This window comes from Grus americana, chromosome 7 (genome assembly GCF_028858705.1).
Source record: "Grus americana isolate bGruAme1 chromosome 7, bGruAme1.mat, whole genome shotgun sequence".
NCBI classification, from domain to species: Eukaryota; Metazoa; Chordata; class Aves; order Gruiformes; family Gruidae; genus Grus; species Grus americana.
In genome coordinates, this window is record NC_072858.1 from 36311326 (window position 1) to 36321765 (window position 10440).

The window sequence follows — 10440 nt, forward strand, 5'->3', positions numbered from 1 at the left end:
TCTCTTGTAATACACAATTTGTGTTGGGTTCATCAATTCCTTCACATTCTTCAAGGGAGAAGTAAAATTTACTCTTGAATATTCTAAGTTACATATAAGCACAAAGTTACTGTTCCACTGACATTGCTGTAAATGTTTCTTGTTAACTTAGGCAGAATCTGATCTAATTTTTCTGTTGAAAGCATCACAGACATAACATATTAATAGATTTCTAACAGGAATAAAAGTTGAAACTATTGTGTTTATAAAGCTGATAGAGATCGATTAAGTAAAAGGCCACAGAGCAAATGCGTGAAAAGGGATGGAATAGGCATTACCAAATAATCACTACACTCGAGGTCAAAAAAGGCAAGAAAACTGAAGCATTGAAGTGCTTTGGGCTCAGTCCTATATTTCTAAAGACAACAGTAATAATACAGAGATTATTACATTTGCATGCTGATTATCACTTGCACATTTTTTTTCTACTAGTTAAACAGTCCATATTCCTATTAAAGATTTTGCAGTATCTGTCCTCTTTACTTATAGAAGTTAAAGACATGAAAAAAACATGGGCAAACCTATCCTAGTACCATTATTTTATATAACAATCCTAAACCAGATTTTTCTCTCTCCATTATCTATTCCAGTGTCCAGCTCTTGCTACTTTTAAGTGACTAAGAAAAAAAAACTTTTAAGATTCCTTTGAGAGATAAACTTACTTTCCAAAATACACTTATGCATTGGGAAATTTTATCTGTTATCCTACGTTGGTTTTGACCAGTTAAATCTTCATTAAAAGCCCATGAGATACATAAAAACTTTTTTTAGTGCTTACTTCACATCTAGTACTGCCATGAAGAAAAATTCTAAGCACTGATGCTTTTTGTTTAGTTTGCATTTCCAAAGCAAGTACATTGTAATTGCATTTTCAGTTCAGGAAAACTTTTAAAATACCACAATCCTTCCTGACGGCTGTCAGCTGTAATTTTTATTCCCATTTAAAAACAGGTGCCATAGGTTCAAAAATTCTATAATTTTAGAGCAATACATTCATAAAGCAATGTTACATGTATGAATTCTGATAATGAACTAGTTCTCTGGCAATATTACTGTATTGCAAATTAACCATATATATGCATAAATATCACTAGCTTTCACCTGTGACATACCAAATGCTGTAGTTAGTCTTTTAGTCTCATATCTAGTCATCTTCAGGGCTGCTCAGTGGCTACTGGAAAGTATTTCTGAAGAATTCCTCATACCATTCTGAAATAGGTGAGCTTACTTCTCCACCAGGGACAAGGATCTCCCTCTTTGGTGTCTGTAAAAGATGATCTGAGCAGCTGGCTGAAGCATCTGAAAGTCAACTGCCTACTTGAACGCTGGGGAAGCTCTATCCTACTCAACTTGCCAGAGGACAGTTTTCTTTTGACCTCTCTCCCCTTACATTGCTTCAGCCTCTTAAAAGGTAGCCAAATATGTTGGACTTTAAGGTCTTTAAAATAAGATTCTCTTCAGTAGATAGCATGCTTTATTAATTAAACATCTGTATGTGCAGAGGCTCCCCAGTACTTTGCAAACAGACATTCTTACTTCAGGAATTTCAGAGTTTTTCTTTAGGCTTGTATCTCAAGGGTTTAATTATTTATTTTTTTAAGATATTGTTGAGTTTCCTTATCTCAGTATCTAGGACTTAACACTGCAATGCTATTTGAGTTGAGGCTTTCTTTAGAACAGTTTTAGTGATTTGTGGTGTAGTAAGATCTCCTCCTGTCTTGGGAACACAATAGCTTCATAGTGAAGTGCTAGAATTGAAATAGCACTCTGCAAATGATACCATTCTTCCCTAATCCCTTTCTGATCACTGCTCATCTTCAAAGATTATGATATGAAAGTGCTTAAACATGCTCCTTTTGGACGTAGTACCTGCAACACATCCTATCTGCTCTTTTACTTGCAGCTTACACAAAGAACACTGGAGGTCACTCTAGCATTGCTCAAGTAACAATTTTCTCTAAAGAGAGACTGAGATGGAGTTTTTTAAAGAGTAAATTAAATGTTGTTAAATATAACACTTCATGTGTCATTTACACAAGTCAGCCAACACTCAGTTTACTGTGTTTTACTGAAATTGCACTTTTAACTCAAGTCCTAGATTCCTGTGAACACAAAATAAAGACAACTATCATTTAAAGAAAAAAGAAAAACGTTTCTTCTTAGTCCTGCTAGGAAATAAAGGTTCCTAAATTCAAAATATGAAAGTTAGACATTGCAAATTGTGAGACACAAGGAACACTGAGTCCATTTCCAGGTCTCAATGGCTCAGGATACTGCATGTATGTTTTAGATGTCTCTTTCCAAGCCTGTGTTCATTGCAACCTGGCAAAAGCCTACAGGCCTGGAATGGTTAGGCTATAGGGTTTCAACTTTCAAGGAAGGCCTGATGGAGAACAACTGAAGTGTACCCTCAAGCTCCAGATCCAAACCCTCAGACCTCAGTGGTCTTAGAAATGCATTGGCTATTCCTACGTAGCTGTCAACCACCAAAGGGTTTCCAGGTAGACAGTTCATAAGCAGTAAGTGTGTCTTTGTGTCATTGCATAAAACTGTGCTCACGTATACAGTACTCCAAAGGATATGGTCTTACCATTTGTGAGCCCAAACTGGTAACCTTTTTCTTGGCATCAAATAAGTTTGGTTTAAAAAGCAACTTGGCTTTGCTAATAGGTAGTGGGGGCATTTCCATTGAATCTAAAGGCTGCGTATAGGCTGAGCTCTGTATTCAGTCAATGCCCATAACCACCCCTCTCTTTCTTCCAAGTAAATAAGTTCTTTTATTACTGAGACCACACTGTAATTTATTTTTGCTGTGTCTTGTTTGGGTTTTCTGCATTTTGCATTGCTTCAGAACATAATTGTCTTTCCAGCTGAATTTTCAGTACATTTAAAACACATGTCTTGACAAGGAGATCAAACACAAATTCTAAAACATGATTCCATAATTTAGTATTGATGCCAATTAGCTTCATTCCCAAGACACGGGAATTGTGCTATTATAGTTTGGGGCAGCTATTAGAACAGAAGTGAAATAGCATGAGACCTCTGGTGATGTGAATATTTATATAGTACAGACATTAATGATACCATTCACAGTGATTTTGCTTGCTATCAAACTATGTAAAACAGTAACAAACATACTAATTCATTTTCTCCTGAATATTTTCCTAATGCAGCTCAAAACCTCTCTGTAGATAGTAATAATTCCCATATTTTCTCAACTTAAAGAAGTATTATCCTAATTTAAAAAAAGTTATCAAAAATTCTTAACTAGAGAATTGTATTTAACATTTCAGTCAAGAAAAGGACCCTCCTTCAATAAAGTGCAGGAAAAAGTTATCTAGAGTTCTCAGAAACTAAGTACTCAGTAGAATTAAATGCAAGAATTGTTTCTGTAGTCTAAAAACAAGACCATTTTGATTTAGACTTTAAGAATGTTTTAGTGTATGACTCCCAGTAATACAATGGAAATTTTTTTTTTTTTGCACATTTCTTCAGTGAGAATAACAGAACAAGGCCATCTGGAAAAGCAATGAAGCCATATTTAATATTTCATATAAATAAGGGGAATTTTTACCCACTTACAAACTGTCCTTAGTAAGTGGGCAAAATTAAAAGTGTAGAGCATTTAGAAGTTCTCTGTTAATGTTTTCTGGGTAAAATAACTTTTTGCAAATAACATAGAAGACTCAGATGATAACATGCCAGCACAGATCTCTATGTCATTAAACAACCTGAAGTGGCAGAAGGCCTTCATTCACAACCAGAATATATGTGTAAGTTACTGCCCTTTACTCATTCTGGAAGCATCATCTATTCAGAAGGTGAAGTTTTTGTGTAATCACTCAGGATTTGTAGATACCCAGCAGTTCACTCAAAGCTTCAAATTGCCTGCTACATGACTGGAAATCCCAGTCTTATCCATCATGCGTGTACTGCAAGGCAAATACACGTAAGAAGCATATGAAGACCAATATATAGCACATATACATAAATTTCTGTTCAAGGGACCAAACTACTGTGGTTCAATCCCTTCAGGAACAGTTAGAACAAATACCCTTACCTGAAAGAGTATTACCAAATCTGAACTTTAATGTGTTATTATAATTTGGTTTCCTTTGGCTTTGAATAGTAAAAGTATTCCTGCATTTCATAAGATCTTCCTGAAATCCATACAAGTAATTTGTTTTAAGTAGTCTATTTTCTGTAAGGAAAAGAAATCTGCAGCAGATCAATTAGTGTAGAAGTAAACAGCTCTGCTCCTTAGTCTCAAATCAATTTAAAAAAATAATAATAATTTTAAAAAAGGCTTTTTAGTAAAGTCCCAAGTCTTTGCTGGCATTTACACCTGAGAAGTACTTGTTTCTCCACCAGCAAACATGATCTCTCACTGTCTCCACTTCTAGGTCTGTTCTTTAAGAAGTTCCCCTTAGCTATAACGTGGTATATTGCAGGCACCTCACCTTGCTCTTCACACATTTGTTCTTTACATAATCATAAAAATTTGGTATAATCATGTTTTTTCTTCATGTATATGAAAGCAGGTACACTTTGGGATAAAGGCAGCATCTTATCAGGCCTAGTGCAGCTTCTGAGTGCCTTACCCAAACATACAAAACTACATGGACATCAGCAAAACAGTCCAGGTCACTTTGGGTATAAGAACATTATTCAAATTGTTGGCTGGTTAAAGATTATTATGATGGTAGACTACTGAATTGGATAGGGGGATACAAAGTAGGATACTAAGGACCATTTTATATGTTAATGTTTTTAAAGTGTTCCTCATTATCCAAACCACAGCAAACAGCACAAGCATAAACTCTAAATTAAGTTTGATTGTGGTTTTTTTTATATCCACAATAACACAAAAAGGCATCCAGGAGAGAAAGAAGAAGCATTGAACCCTACATAGTTAAGTGCAAGAAAAAAATAATCACTAACATGTAGTATCAAGCTTTCTGTATTCATCCAGCTCTTTGCTGTCTGCTTTAGAGGGATGGTTAAAGGTCTGTTACCACAACAGGCCTGCCTGCAGCTAAGGGGCCATCCCTGCTTCTTTAAGTGGTCCATAAACACCGTTGTTGTTCTCCTCTCCCGCTGAAACTAATGATAAATTCTCTGTTGGTTTTCATAATGCGAAACTGGATGGTCATAGCTGTCTGACAATGACCACAAACTAACTTAACTCCCACTTGCTAATGAGCAATTAAAGATAAGGATTAAAAACCTTTTTTAAAAGCTGTATTAAATGGTAAATTAAATGGTTTCAATACTGAAATACAACAAAATAACTGAGTTCTTTTAAACGATTATAGAAGCACCTTGTGCTTTCTAATATCTGTCCTCTACATTCCCCAGTTCAGGTTCCAGAGAAAAGTCATAAAAGACTAATTTCATAGGCCTATTTTAAGATCTTTATTAATCCAGCAATATTTTTGGTACTGAGGAAAGTTAAGGAATTAAGAGTGCTTCTTGATCAATAACTCATACAAAAAAAGGCAGAGGGGAAGCACAATCATCATCATCACTCTAGCTATTTAAAAAAAAAAGTGTTAACAAAAGCTGTGACTATAGGAGGGAAAAATAGCGTACAATTCCTAGCATAAACATACCCTGCAAAAGAGATGAAAAGGAAAGTGATTATTTTGATCCATTGCAGCACATGTATTAAGTCAAGTTAGATTTAATTGCCATTATACTACTGCTGACATAATTGCTAGGGTAAAAAAATAAATCTACAGTGAATGAAATCACATGTGAAAGTCTTATGAAGGAGAACTTTTGTAATATAGTTGAGAGAACAGAATTAGTAAAAACAAGAAAAAATTAAGATAACACTACTGTAAAATTAATGCAATGCCTAATAGTTGCTGTATTTTGTAGTAGTTACCTGGGTGCATCTTCACTAGCAGATGCAAGCGTGCCTGCAAACACTCCCAGGCACATTTAAATTACAGTACACACAGCCTTTATGTTTCAGGTCAAAAAACCCAGAAGCATTTAAACTGACATTTATTTTTCCTGACCTGAGGAGCTGCATGGGAAGTTTATTCAGGTTATTGCGTACATTAGAGCGCGTACAGTGACCTGCACTGGCTATCATCTCAACAGCAAGAGCGGACTTGACAGCGGGAAGCGGCTGTCGGACAGGCGGCACTCGCAACTGCCTTTGCACTGACTCGAGCTACTCAGCAAAACAAAGTTCTTTTCACTGGGGAGAAAGGAGAAAAGGCAATAAAAAAGGTGACAGCAATAACTAACACTTCTACTTCCCCAAGCACAAATATTATTTTTAAAATATATATCCTCCACCGGCACCGGTTCTGCAGTATCCTCCGGCCGGGCCGGGCGGCCATTACGGCGGGGCTGGCAGGGAGACGCGCCGGTGCCCATTGGCCCCTGGCAGGGCTCTGGGCGGGAACTTCCGCCGGCGGAGCGCTCGATAAGGATTTGAGCGCGGGTAGGGAGCTACCAGCAGCAGCGATGGCCGAGTGGTTAAGGCGTTGGACTTGAAATCCAATGGGGTCTCCCCGCGCAGGTTCGAACCCTGCTCGCTGCGGCCCGGTGGGGGTTACTTTTTTCTGTCTTCCTCGTGTTAGAGCGTGTAGGTTTTATGCTTCACGTCTTCTCTCACTGTTAAGCACGCCTTTGCAGCGGCAAGAGGGATTATCTAGTATTTATCCTATTGCAACTCCTCAGACCATGCCTACACACCCCTCCCCTGCTTCTGTCAAGAAATAAAAGTACTACCAAAGAAGTAATAGGTCCCAGGGCAAGTTTCCAGTGTTGCATCTAAAACACCTGTGATAACCAGCACTTGGAGTTGGGAAAAGGGCACATTGGGATCAGTGTTCTTTCCACAGCCCACCTTCTAGGTCCTCTGTAGGCATGACAGGCACTGTCCAAGTACAAAACTCAGGATTAATCCAGTGCGTTACACACGGACAGTGTCCTGATTTGCCCAAAGGGCTATTGTCCTGCCCCCATGTCCTACAGCTAATACATAATAAATATAATCTTATCAGCAGCAGGCTACTCTATATTGATTGCATTTGATCTGTCAAACCTTCCGTTTCAGGAAGGAAGCTGTCTGATTAGTCCTAGACCTTCAGTGAGAGGGTCCTAGATCATCTTTTCCTGTCCTTCTGCACAGGTATGAAGCGCGCACACACACAACCTGGCAATGAAGGGCGGGGGGCGGGGGAACAACACAGAAGTTATTATGCAACTAATAACCAAGAAAAACATAAGAACAAGGCACTTCCCCTACACACACCTCCCCTCTTTCTGACTGGCTTAAACTGACCTTTCACCACTCAGATGTGTCAATCTCCTCCTATGTGTGATCCCAGCATTAGTGAAGAGCTGAAAAATTTGCAAAACCAGGTAAGAGAATGCAGGAAATAAGAAAAAGGTCATTTCCACAGAGGCCAAACATATACTAGAGTAGGAACAGCCACTTTTCTCTCCTAACTCTCTTAAAGACGAGACAAAAACCCACCACAAACACACATACAAACCCATCCTTCCTAGCATCATGTTTTGTTAGTGCAACTTAATCAGAAAATAGAGGTTGGGGAAGAAGACGAAACATTGAAATATCCCTGTTCACAAAGTAAAAGAAAGAAGGAACAAACAAACACTTGTTAAAGCTGGCAGCAAAATGAACATTTCAAAGTGCTCCCTAACAAGGGATTTCAGGTTTGGGTGTTTGTTTCTGTTATCGCACATGCAAGTGTTAGAGATTACACTTTAGAGGGAATCTTAAACTGGTAAATAACTGACAATGGTACTGTGTAATACGTGACCATAACATTAGGCATGTCCCTTAAGTTTTCACATGTGAAAGTACCTGCCAAGGGATACTGGAATCAGACATCTTATCTCAGATACTGCAGAAGAGACAGTTTTTAAATTCTAGAGTACTGACTTAAGTGTCCTAAAGTGCAGTACATGCGCTGCTTTCACCTTAGCATATTTGTATTCTAATAGCAGCTTAAAATTGTATGCTTAGAGTGCATGTTAGTCACTCTGCAAAATATAAAAAAAATTTAGTGAGTGTGCATGTTTCAGATAAATTAAAAAATATAACTTCTTTTCCACATCTAAGGCTTGATTTTTGTTTAATCAGTCAGGAATTTAAACTCTTTTTTGTTCTTTTATAACTTGAAGATCCCACCCACCCCGTAATCCGGAACAGATGAGAGAAATTCTATTTTGTATAATGCAGTTTGGATAGCATTCCAAGCTAATAAAAAGACAGTATAAAAAGAGTCAAAATACTAAACACAGTGGGCAAGCTTTGCATTAAGTCCTTCTTTTCCACTGCACCACTGAAGAAGTTGCCAAGTTTTTTTACTGACCACTTTAAGTGTCTGATTTCCAAAAGACATGTTTCATTGCTTTAATAGATCTGAAGACAAAGCACCAACCTAGTAAATATTTATTAGGAAATTTGCAACTTCAAGATGTCCTTTTCACTGGGACTTTGCTGGGGATGGAAATGTCAAATGACCGATACCAAAAGACATGGTTATTTTATTTTTCAATATAAAATTTAAGAGGCCAGTCTGTCAGAAAAGCAACAAAAAAGCTCCTCTGTTTAAAGAAATATTTGCATTCAGTGAACCTTTTCTCCAGCAAGATTTATGAAAGCATTCTCATCAAGGCACTGAAGTGGACAAACCATACAGTTTTAATTGCAGTTATTTTTTTTGTAGTTACAGAAGAAAGTGAGGATGCACTGCCAAACAGGCTACTGAAGCTACAGACACACATCAGCAGCACTAGCATTCCACACACAGTGCTCTCTTCTTCAGTCCTGTCACTTTTCATCTCCATTTTGTAGCGAAGAATTAGTGTGTTACTGTTCTGATCTGCTTCCCTTTTTAAACCTCAGCTATAAGCATGAGAAAGAGCAAGGCAGTGATGAATCTGGTGCGCTGGAGTCCAGACTCCAAAAGGTACATATGGGCTCAACGTGGTCCTGTTCCAGATCTCTCCCACTTGGTGCAATTTTGCTCCCCACACCTGGCTCAGGCCCACTGCACAGTACCTTCAGGGATCAAGGTGCTAAGCTCCAGTCAGCTAAGCAGAGAGGTACTTAAGATGTCCGGGCTCCTTTTTATCATCAGCTATCCATACTGAAGCAAGCAGCCCAGTCCTTTGGCAGCAGCAGGCCAAGGAGGGACATGGAAATCCTCAGATCCTTTGAGGGTGGGGACCGCATGTAGCGGAAAGCGCCAAAGGTACCCAGGCCCAACCAGCTGGAACATTCTTACTCCTTTGGACCTTTCTGCTCATTCTCCTGCTGCCCCCCATATCATTCACACAAAGTTGTTTATGAGAAAGAGGAGAAGCTGACAGTCCTCTACCCAGCATAAATTTGTGGGGGTCCATGGAAATTAACTGCTAGTAAAGGACCAGCTCTGACAATCCTGACAAAGTAAATGTAGTTTCTGTAAGGATTGATGCCGGAGTGTCAAATTGCATCTCCTTGGAAAAGCAGTCTGCCTTTCCTTCCAAGAGTCCTTTGATATTTTCAGAGAAGCAGTTTTGACAAAGCAGCAAGCAATTCATTTTGTCCAAAGCATTGAGAACCACATCACGCATGAAAATTGGAAACCTTCCGAACATTGGCAGCAAGTTTCATTTTCTAGAAGTAACCTCTCTCTCTTACTGCCCCACCAGAAGAAGGGAACAAGAGCAAACCACCGTGAAGATGGAATAGAAAGGAAAGAACATTTGTTTCCTCCAGCATCCATCACCTATGACAGGTTATGAAATCCATCATAGACCTAAAACGTGGAGAGGTTCCCAGTCTATATTGTCCACCACTGTAACAGCTTGGACACAAGCCCTTCAGAGCCAGACAAACAGAGCTCATGAGGAGTCTCATCTTTGCTAAACATGGGAGGGAGAAGAGACTAATATAGTGAAGATGAAAGAACAAACATATGCAGTGCCTGCCATCGGGGAGGGGGAGGCTTGGCAACTCTTAAAACAGCAGGATGAGCATGTTCACTGTGCTACAATAAAAATACCCAGCATAAACTAACTGATAAACATCACCCCATCTGACAGTGACAGAGGCCGACAACTTACTGAGTTGCTTTATCTTTTGCTGTGCAATTTCATCAGCTTTACAACAGCTTCACTGCTTAACTTCCCAGCAGTCTTCTCTCTCATTTCAGGATATGAAAGTGTAAGATAGCAACGTTCATGCTCAGGAAATTAAAGCTACCCAGTATCTGTTTTAATCATCAGGATACTTGCTTCTATTATAGAACTGCCTTTTTCAACACCCCCCCGCCCCCCTTCAAAGAAAAAACCAAGTATTCAGGAAACAACCCTACCTATCATTCAGCATTACTCAGCCTGAGATTTTAAGTCATATAC

The 10440-nt window shown here is 38.7% G+C and overlaps 1 non-coding gene across 1 annotated transcript; it reads left to right on the forward strand.

Annotated features, from left to right (window-relative positions):
- Positions 1-6519: 6519 nt before the first annotated feature.
- TRNAS-UGA (transfer RNA serine (anticodon UGA)) lies at positions 6520-6601 on the forward strand. The gene has a single exon. It is a non-coding gene; the product is annotated as a tRNA-Ser (tRNA).
- Positions 6602-10440: the final 3839 nt, after the last annotated feature.